A 9311-nucleotide genomic window follows, 5' to 3' on the forward strand; every position below is an offset into this window, starting at 1 on the left:
TATATATATGTGTGACCCTGGACCACAAAACCAGTCTTAAGTCGCTCGGGTATGTTTTTAACAATAGCCAAAAAAACATTGTATCGTCAAAATTATCGATTTTTTTTTATGCCAAAAATCATTATGATATTAAGTAAAGATCATGTTCCATGAAGATATTTTGTAAATTTCCTACAGTAAATATATCCGAACTTAATGTTTGATTAGTAATATGCATTAAGAACTTCATTTGGACAACTATAAATTAAATCAATGAAAAGCTTATTTATTCAGCTTTCAGAAGATGTATAAAGCTCAATTTAAAAAAAAAAAGACCCTTATGACTGGTTTTGTGGTCCAGGGTCACATATTATCATCGAGTATTGACTTGCAAGTGGAAGATTAATTTTATGTGAATATCCTACCTCTTTGAATATTGTTTGCTAAGCTCTTTTCCACAGTGTTATATTCTGGTGTCGTGCATCTGTAATAAACTTCGAAATAGACTTTCAAACTGTATTGAGTTCTTTCTCTTTTTTTGTTCTGTTTTGAAAATCTGTCTCAAAATATTTTGAGTGATTAAAAGGCATATTCATAGCAATCCCTGTTCCATGCTATGATGCTTTCTGCCTTTATGCTTGGACTGCATGATCGTGTATTATTCATTTTATATTTTTAGGGAGTTTCAAGATGCAAAAGCTGTTATTTCCCTTTTAGATATGAAACATTCAGTTATTCTATGGGTTTCATTAAAAATGTTAGGATGTTAAACATTGGGAGTCTATTAAAATTTGATCATTTCTGAAGCTGATCCAAATCCATTTTTTTAAATTGGTAAAATATAAAAAATAAATAAAAGGTGTTCCTACTTTTCTTTTGATCACTTCAGGGTGAGGGTGCAGATGTGACATTTGATAGATTGATTCCCCTAAGCCTTTTCATTATATTTAGACACAAATCCCAATAACACCACATTTCAGTAATATTTATTTTCCCATGTTGAGAAATTAAACATAATCAAAAGGAGTTTTCCTAGTGTTTTTGAAGTGCACTTCTAATCAGTCAATACTTGATGTTCTTCTACACATGTGATTCATTGAACACACATCACTGTAACAAGCCCGTGGGCGTTTGGACTCACTAAGACTCTAATTGACTGGCAGTGTGTGGAGTGCAAGACTGCTTCATTAAACATCACCCTGGCAGTATTACACTGCTCTTCAGGCAATGGCTTCCTCAGAACATGTGCCAGAAAAACTTGCTCCGTCAGCTCTTGATTTGATACGCTACCTGTCAACAGTTTTTCTGATGCCCATCGGATTAGAGCATTACTGTGAAGCCAGAGAGTGATTGCAAGTTTTTATTTTATTTTTTATGTATAAGAGTATAATTCCATGCATTTTCAAAAATCTGAAGTGAAGTGAGAAATATTGTCGATTGTGCACAGTGATAAAGTTTGTATCATCCTTGTGAGGGATATCGTCCCCTTGGAATTATAAGGTTCTATCTGACATTTTTGTCAAAATTGAGTTATTCTTATTCTGTGACAACTTATTTACATTATGTACATAATTTTTTAATGTTGTGTACATTTTGGGACTTTTTATGTATAAAAACAAAAGGTTCTATCTACACATTCAAATGGAATGCAAAAACTTTGAAGCTCAATATCTCAAAACTACTCGGAATGCAGATAGAACCTTATAATTCCAAGGGGACGATATGGTAAACACGTTTTTGGCTTGCTGTGCGATGGTTCGCCCCTGGACTATTCATTTAATGGAGATATTAGAACTAAATGTGGAGCTGTTGTCAATTGTTTTAGGACACCAACCGCTTGTTATATCTCCATTGTGATGGACATGCTCCCGAATTGTAAATTAGAAGTCCACTTTGTAATTTTCTGTTAACATTCAGTACATTACAGACTTAGTCCCTGCCTAAGGCACATGCAGGCTACATATGGAGCGCCATTCATGTATCTTTCCATGTGACAGGTAACCAGGGGCATTTCTAGGATTTCAATCTTAGGGGGGCTTAGCACCCAATGAGGGTATCATTTTATATACACATACACAGTTATATTTCTGTAATTTAAAGTGACATCAAAAACCACAAATTCCTTTACTCTGATAAATGTCAGCTGGGTCAATATTTAGTAGAATGAAATAACTCCATGATGTTTCATGATGTCTCTGTCATTTATTGAAAAGCAGTTTAAATGAGTGCAGTGACTGAGTGCTGTGTCTTTAATCATTTCTGTGCATTGCTTGTTAATCTAATGCTACAACCCACAACAATCCATTTTAATTAAGAAAATCAAATTTTCAAAGAAAAATAGAACCAGGATAATTTTAATGTACAGTGAAGGTGCTAAAAGGGTCTACAACTGCCCCTGGCGGTAACAACGAGCTGTATGAATTTTAGCCTATACATAATGCCTTCTATAGGTCCTTGAGCTGTTGCACTGCTGTAAATAATTACAGCCTTTGCCTTCATTGAACCCATTTCATTGTACCGAAATACACTAACTAGTGTCTAAGTAGACATGCTTTGACTGAATGCTACACTGCTATTTTTGTGTCATCTCAATCACGAATTGGTAAAAGGTTCCTCTCCGTGTTCTATTAAAGTGGCTGTGCTGTACTTCTAACATTAATTGTCTCTGATATATCTAGGGCTCCATTCGGTTTCTTCGGAAATGTGAAATAAACAGTAGTTGCAAGCAAGGTGAGAACTTGTACATCTAACATGATGTTTCATGATGTCTCCGTCATTTATTGAAAAGCAGTTTAAATGAGTGCAATGACTGAGTGCTGTGTCTTTAATCATTTCTGTGCATTGCTTGTTAATCTAATGCTACAACCCACAACAATCCATTTTAATTAAGAAAATCAAATTTTCAAAGAAAAATAGAACCAGGATAATTTTAATGTACAGTGAAGGTGCTAAAAGGGTCTACAACTGCCCCTGGCGGTAACAACGAGCTGTATGAATTTTAGCCTATACATAATGCCTTCTATAGGTCCTTGAGCTGTTGCACTGCTGTAAATAATTACAGCCTTTGCCTTCATTGAACCCATTTCATTGTACCGAAATACACTAACTAGTGTCTAAGTAGACATGCTTTGACTGAATGCTACACTGCTATTTTTGTGTCATCTCAATCACGAATTGGTAAAAGGTTCCTCTCCATGTTCTATTAAAGTGGCTGTGCTGTACTTCTAACATTAATTGTCTCTGATATATCTAGGGCTCCATTCGGTTTCGGTGAAATAAACAGTAGTTGCAAGCAAGGTGAGAACTTGTACATCTAATTTGTGTGACTCGGCTCTGTCCAAAGTTTCATACTGTTCATCATTAACAATGTAGTGCATGATAATCTGTTTTATTTTAACTGAAAAAAAAAAACCACTGCAATATCTTCAAGGTGCAACTGCAACCCTGTTTCTGTTCTGAAATTTTGACAATGTGCCTTGCTTTCACAAATAGTCCATATGTTAAATTTGGCAGTACTAGCAAGGGGTATTATTTTAACCACTTAAAAAAGTGATTCAGACAATTTAAACAATTTCATGAAGGCACTTTTATATCCTGAGGTATATCTATATCCTTTTTATAACCTAAGTGGATTTTTTTGTGGATCCTTTAATCAGAGACCACCAATCAGCTGCTAGTCTTTTGGACTTTTGTTGCAACACCAGCCCTTTTAATTACAAATCCCTGAATGTGGGCATGTAAAATACTATAAAGTGTCTTTCTATCTCTGGAGCACCAGTAGGTAGTTTTCCAGCCATCTCTTGTCAGTCTAGCTGCTTTATGGAAAACTCCAGCTGAGAAAACTGAATTCCCCATTGAGACAGCTCTCAACAGTCACAACCTTCAAACAGTCCATTGCTGGTACACCCAGTGCAGTCTTCCGGTCTTCCATTACCCGCTGCACAAAATGTACAGGCAATGACTAACTGTTCTGCTGTCAGCCAACCAACCCCCTTCACAAGAAGCATGTTTTAGTTATTACTGCCACAACCAACCTACAGCAGATCTAATAGAAACCGATTCGGGTTAAAATTACTGTGACTTGGCAGGTAATCTTTAAAATGGAATATGGCCAGTCAAGAGCAGACGTCAGTCAGTTTTATTTTTTTCAAACTTACACTGGAAGAACAGCTGATTTCAGACAATGATGTCCAGACCAAAAAGTAGCTTGTGAAGGTACTTTTCAACACCTGGAAATAAACCAGCCATTACGTACATTCATTTTAGATGTAAAAAATTTTTCATCTTTTAATTGCAATGTTGTCAGATCACAATTATGACAGATCAACTGAAATAAACAGGATCTTTTTGTTAATGGATGAAAATAGATTCAATCTACTGAACACCTAAACTCTGAAAATCAATCTCTAGATCTCTTGATGTGTCTTGAAGCATGTTAAATTTCCTATATCAATCACTGCTGAAGGGCCGTGCAAATGTTCCCTCAATGTAGATACACATGCATCAGGAAATAATGAAAAACGGCAGTTGCAGTTTCCAGTTCATGTTCAAAGAAATGTTATTGTGTCTTAAATGGAGTCCTGAGCACAGCTTTGCATTACTATTGTTTTTTCCCCCAAACTGGGGTTGTCCACAGAAATCTTGCTGGAGAGTCCACAGAAAATGTGAAAAGTAAATGTTAAAAATAACGTGTTAACACTGGTTGGAAATAGTGATTATATTGTTCTTATGACAGCCCAGTTTAAATTGAATAAATATCTCTAGTGTGCTCTCAACTTAATGTAAAATTAAAAAATTTATTTTTATATTTATATTTTAATTTATGTCTTTAATACAATGACAATATAAAAGCCAATTAATTCTGGAAACAACTTGTTGTCTATAACATAAGCTATCATACTTAGGCTACTTTTTCCCCCATGTAATACAAACTGGTCTTTAAACATTAAAATATATGAGACTCCCTTGGAAGGAGATCATGATATTTGGGAGTGAAAACCTCTTAAGTGGCAAGAAATAAGTGCTTTCTATTGTTATTGGACAAACACTCAGATTCTTCTTCTGCTTTCGTAATCATATGCTGAATCAACCATAAACTATGTCTCAATCAACAAAAGCCTCTAAGCTTTTAAATAACAGACTAAACAGCATTAGAACATTTTCATTTTTTTCCTATTACCAGCTCTCCCTTATATAGCAGAAAAACCTTTGGGAAAAACATTGTCATCCATTTTTCTGCATCAGTGTTATAAGACCTTTACTTTATCATTGAACTTTTTCTGTGTTTCTTGTGTAGAAGCAATGTATAATAGGATGCTTTATTATTAACAGTAAGATTTTCAAAGTATTCATGGTCAAAGCACAGGTTACCAAGACAGGTTAAAAACATTATTTCCCAAATTCTGCATCTGATCATTATGCCTGGGTAATACCTAAACCACTGTTTCTCCTTCTATCTACCATCCATCGTCATTGGTTTCACTTATAGAGTCTAGTTAATTTAATTTCTAAAAATCATACAATACTTTCCCCCCACTCCTTATCACCATTTAGATTTATTTATTTTACATATTTGACATGAGTTGGGTGCAGTCTGGGTTGAATTCTTTGGGGGATTAACAGTTAAACAGGAAGTACAAGGCTATGTTTGAAATGGCATATTATCTTGGTACTACTACTCGGAATGCAGATAGAACCTTATAATTCCAAGGGGACGATATGGTAAACACGTTTTTGGCTTGCTGTGCGATGGTTCGCCCCTGGACTATTCATTTAATGGAGATATTAGAACTAAATGTGGAGCTGTTGTCAATTGTTTTAGGACACCAACCGCTTGTTATATCTCCATTGTGATGGACATGCTCCCGAATTGTAAATTAGAAGTCCACTTTGTAATTTTCTGTTAACATTCAGTACATTACAGACTTAGTCCCTGCCTAAGGCACATGCAGGCTACATATGGAGCGCCATTCATGTATCTTTCCATGTGACAGGTAACCAGGGGCATTTCTAGGATTTCAATCTTAGGGGGGCTTAGCACCCAATGAGGGTATCGTTTTATATACACATACACAGTTATATTTCTGTAATTTAAAGTGACATCAAAAACCACAAATTCCTTTACTCTGATAAATGTCAGCTGGGTCAATATTTAGTAGAATGAAATAACTCCATGATGTTTCATGATGTCTCTGTCATTTATTGAAAAGCAGTTTAAATGAGTGCAGTGACTATACAAACTGGTCTTTAAACATTAAAATATATGAGACTCCCTTGGAAGGAGATCATGATATTTGGGAGTGAAAACCTCTTAAGTGGCAAGAAGTAAGTGCTTTCTATTGTTATTGGACAAACACTCAGATTCTTCTTCTGCTTTCGTAATCATATGCTGAATCAACCATAAACTATGTCTCAATCAACAAAAGCCTCTAAGCTTTTAAATAACAGACTAAACAGCATTAGAACATTTTCATTTTTTTCCTATTACCAGCTCTCCCTTATATAGCAGAAAAACCTTTGGGAAAAACATTGTCATCCATTTTTCTGCATCAGTGTTATAAGACCTTTACTTTATCATTGAACTTTTTCTGTGTTTCTTGTGTAGAAGCAATGTATAATAGGATGCTTTATTATTAACAGTAAGATTTTCAAAGTATTCATGGTCAAAGCACAGGTTACCAAGACAGGTTAAAAACATTATTTCCCAAATTCTGCATCTGATCATTATGCCTGGGTAATACCTAAACCACTGTTTCTCCTTCTATCTACCATCCATCGTCATTGGTTTCACTTATAGAGTCTAGTTAATTTAATTTCTAAAAATCATACAATACTTTCCCCCCACTCCTTATCACCATTTAGATTTATTTATTTTACATATTTGACATGAGTTGGGTGCAGTCTGGGTTGAATTCTTTGGGGGATTAACAGTTAAACAGGAAGTACAAGGCTATGTTTGAAATGGCATATTATCTTGGTACTATCTGCATACTGATTTCTATTAAATAGAAAATCAGTATACAGTATACATGCTGTGCACATGCTATCCAGAAGATACTATTCATTTAAAGTGTATGCCAGTTCCAATGCATGCTATCATCAGTTTAGAGGGTGGTTTATATTCTGTATATATCTGTTATAAGATGCTGGATTGTTTGCCATTTCCAGTCACTGGTACAATTTCCCGGTGTCAACCACCTCTGCAGTCTGGTGATAGTATATGCCATGAATGGACTTGTCTTGCCATGACACTTTGTGTTCTTCTTCCTCTTCGTCTACACATGCTGCCTCAAGTTGCTGTCCGAAATATTGACTGTATTCACAGATGTTTCATATTTTGACCAGGATGGTTTGGCATTGAAATGCCAAAGAGCTTTCAAAAAGATTTCCTCATTTGGCCAGCCGAAGGGTATACAAGCAGTAGCGATAACACCATCTTGAAAGATGCCTGAGCATAGGGTCATTTTTTTTTGTCTCTATTTTTTCCCTTCGGAGGCCCACTGAATATCTGATGAAGGTAGTTAGTAGAGGCATGTGGGTGGCACTGAGTTGCAAGCTGTCTTGGAATCTATCCAGGCTGTGCTCAGGTTTTGGAGTTTTGTGTGACTGCTCAGGTTGCAAAATCTCTTGTTCTCAACCACCATAGCTGTGCCAAAAAGTGATGTCACAATAGTTGCAAACAGAGTGCAGCGGAAACACTGGGGGAAAAAAAAGACCAGTCACCAGCCATTATGAAAACAACACCAGATAACAAAGACATTCACTCAACAACACTAAGAGAGAAATAATACCTTGGGCTGTTGTATATAATGATGCTATGTGTGTGTTCTTGGATAAACAAGTCTGGTTCTGTTTTCAGTGTGCTATTTTGAATATTGAAACATATTCCACAAATAGAACAGGGAAAGTGGCAATATTTCTGATTCAGATAATTAAAGAAAACATGCCAGGCGCATGTACACATTGCGGGATTTCAAACTGTTGCAAAGCATTAGCATATGTTTTATATTGGTATGGAAGTGGATTACTTTTTTTCTGACTGTGTGGTAGGTATTGAATTGGTGTGAATGACTAATACAGAGAGGGAAAGAAAAATGAAGGTGTGCATTTGAATCTCATCAAGAATATTTGTCCTTTGATATGTCAACTTTGTCAGCCCAATTTCAAAGTTCCTTACAAATGACACAGGACGTACTTGATGGCCTGTCAGTACATGCATAAAGTACATGCATTTTTATTCCAGCATAGCACACCAAACATAGCAGATTTTCGTTCTCAGAGAATAACAGCCTCCAGCTGCTCCTGGGACACTGTGCTACACTATTCATAATAAGAGTTATAAAAACAAGGATACTTAAAGCTGCAGTCCATAACTTTTTTTGTTAAAAATGATCCAAAATCAATTTTTGGGCAAGTTCATAACCAGCCAGTGTTCAAAACTATCTCCTTACCTTAGCCCGATTCACAACGGTAAACTTGTAATAATAATTTGAGTGGTACTGGTAGGTTTTTGCAGGTAATACAAGCATGCTGCCATTCATCTTTGTGTCATTACATCACGTCTGTAAACATAAAAAAGGAGTTCTGGTTAGTAGGCTATATCGCATGTGAGGATGCTGCAGGATCATTAATAGCCTTTTCTCACAGCAGCTGGAATAATAAAACTTAGCCTATCATTTTGATGGCGGATTGTAATCCAGAAAGGTCAATACGACAATCATCAGTGACAACTGAAGATTCACCCATAGTCACCAGTGTTCTACAGGTGACGCTAATACACACTAAATACACATAGTCACGCAATGCTGATGTTGTTAACATTAACATTCTTATTTGGGTCATACTTCCAAGACAGAGAATCAGTGATTCCGAAGTACAGTGAATATCCACACCTGTGCGGTGACTGACAGCCACTGATACTCCTCAAAACATTAGATTACCGTATTGTCCCGAATATAAGACGATATTTTTTTCTTGGAAATACATCTGAAAAACCGTGGTCGTCTTATATTCAGGGTCTAGACTTTGACATGTCAATAATACACCCACAACACTAGGTGGCGCCAAATACGCATAAAACGAGTGTGCCATGAAATAGCCTATGTAATGTAATGCGTGTTGTAAAGATCTCGAGTAATAACAAAAGAAGCAGAAAACCTTACAGCTGCATGAGTCGTGACTGTCATTTTAGCCTGATGGGACCAAACTCCCTTTGTGATTTTAAAATGTAAGACAGTACCCAGATTTGAAGACTACGGTAAGATTTAACTTCTGCTGTTAATAAGATTTTGGTAGGCTACTATTAGATGGATAGCCTGAATGTCCTAATTCAG

This window comes from Sinocyclocheilus rhinocerous, unplaced genomic scaffold, assembly GCF_001515625.1.
Source record: "Sinocyclocheilus rhinocerous isolate Xijiao unplaced genomic scaffold, SAMN03320098_v1.1 scaffold1476, whole genome shotgun sequence".
Classification (NCBI taxonomy): domain Eukaryota; kingdom Metazoa; phylum Chordata; class Actinopteri; order Cypriniformes; family Cyprinidae; genus Sinocyclocheilus; species Sinocyclocheilus rhinocerous.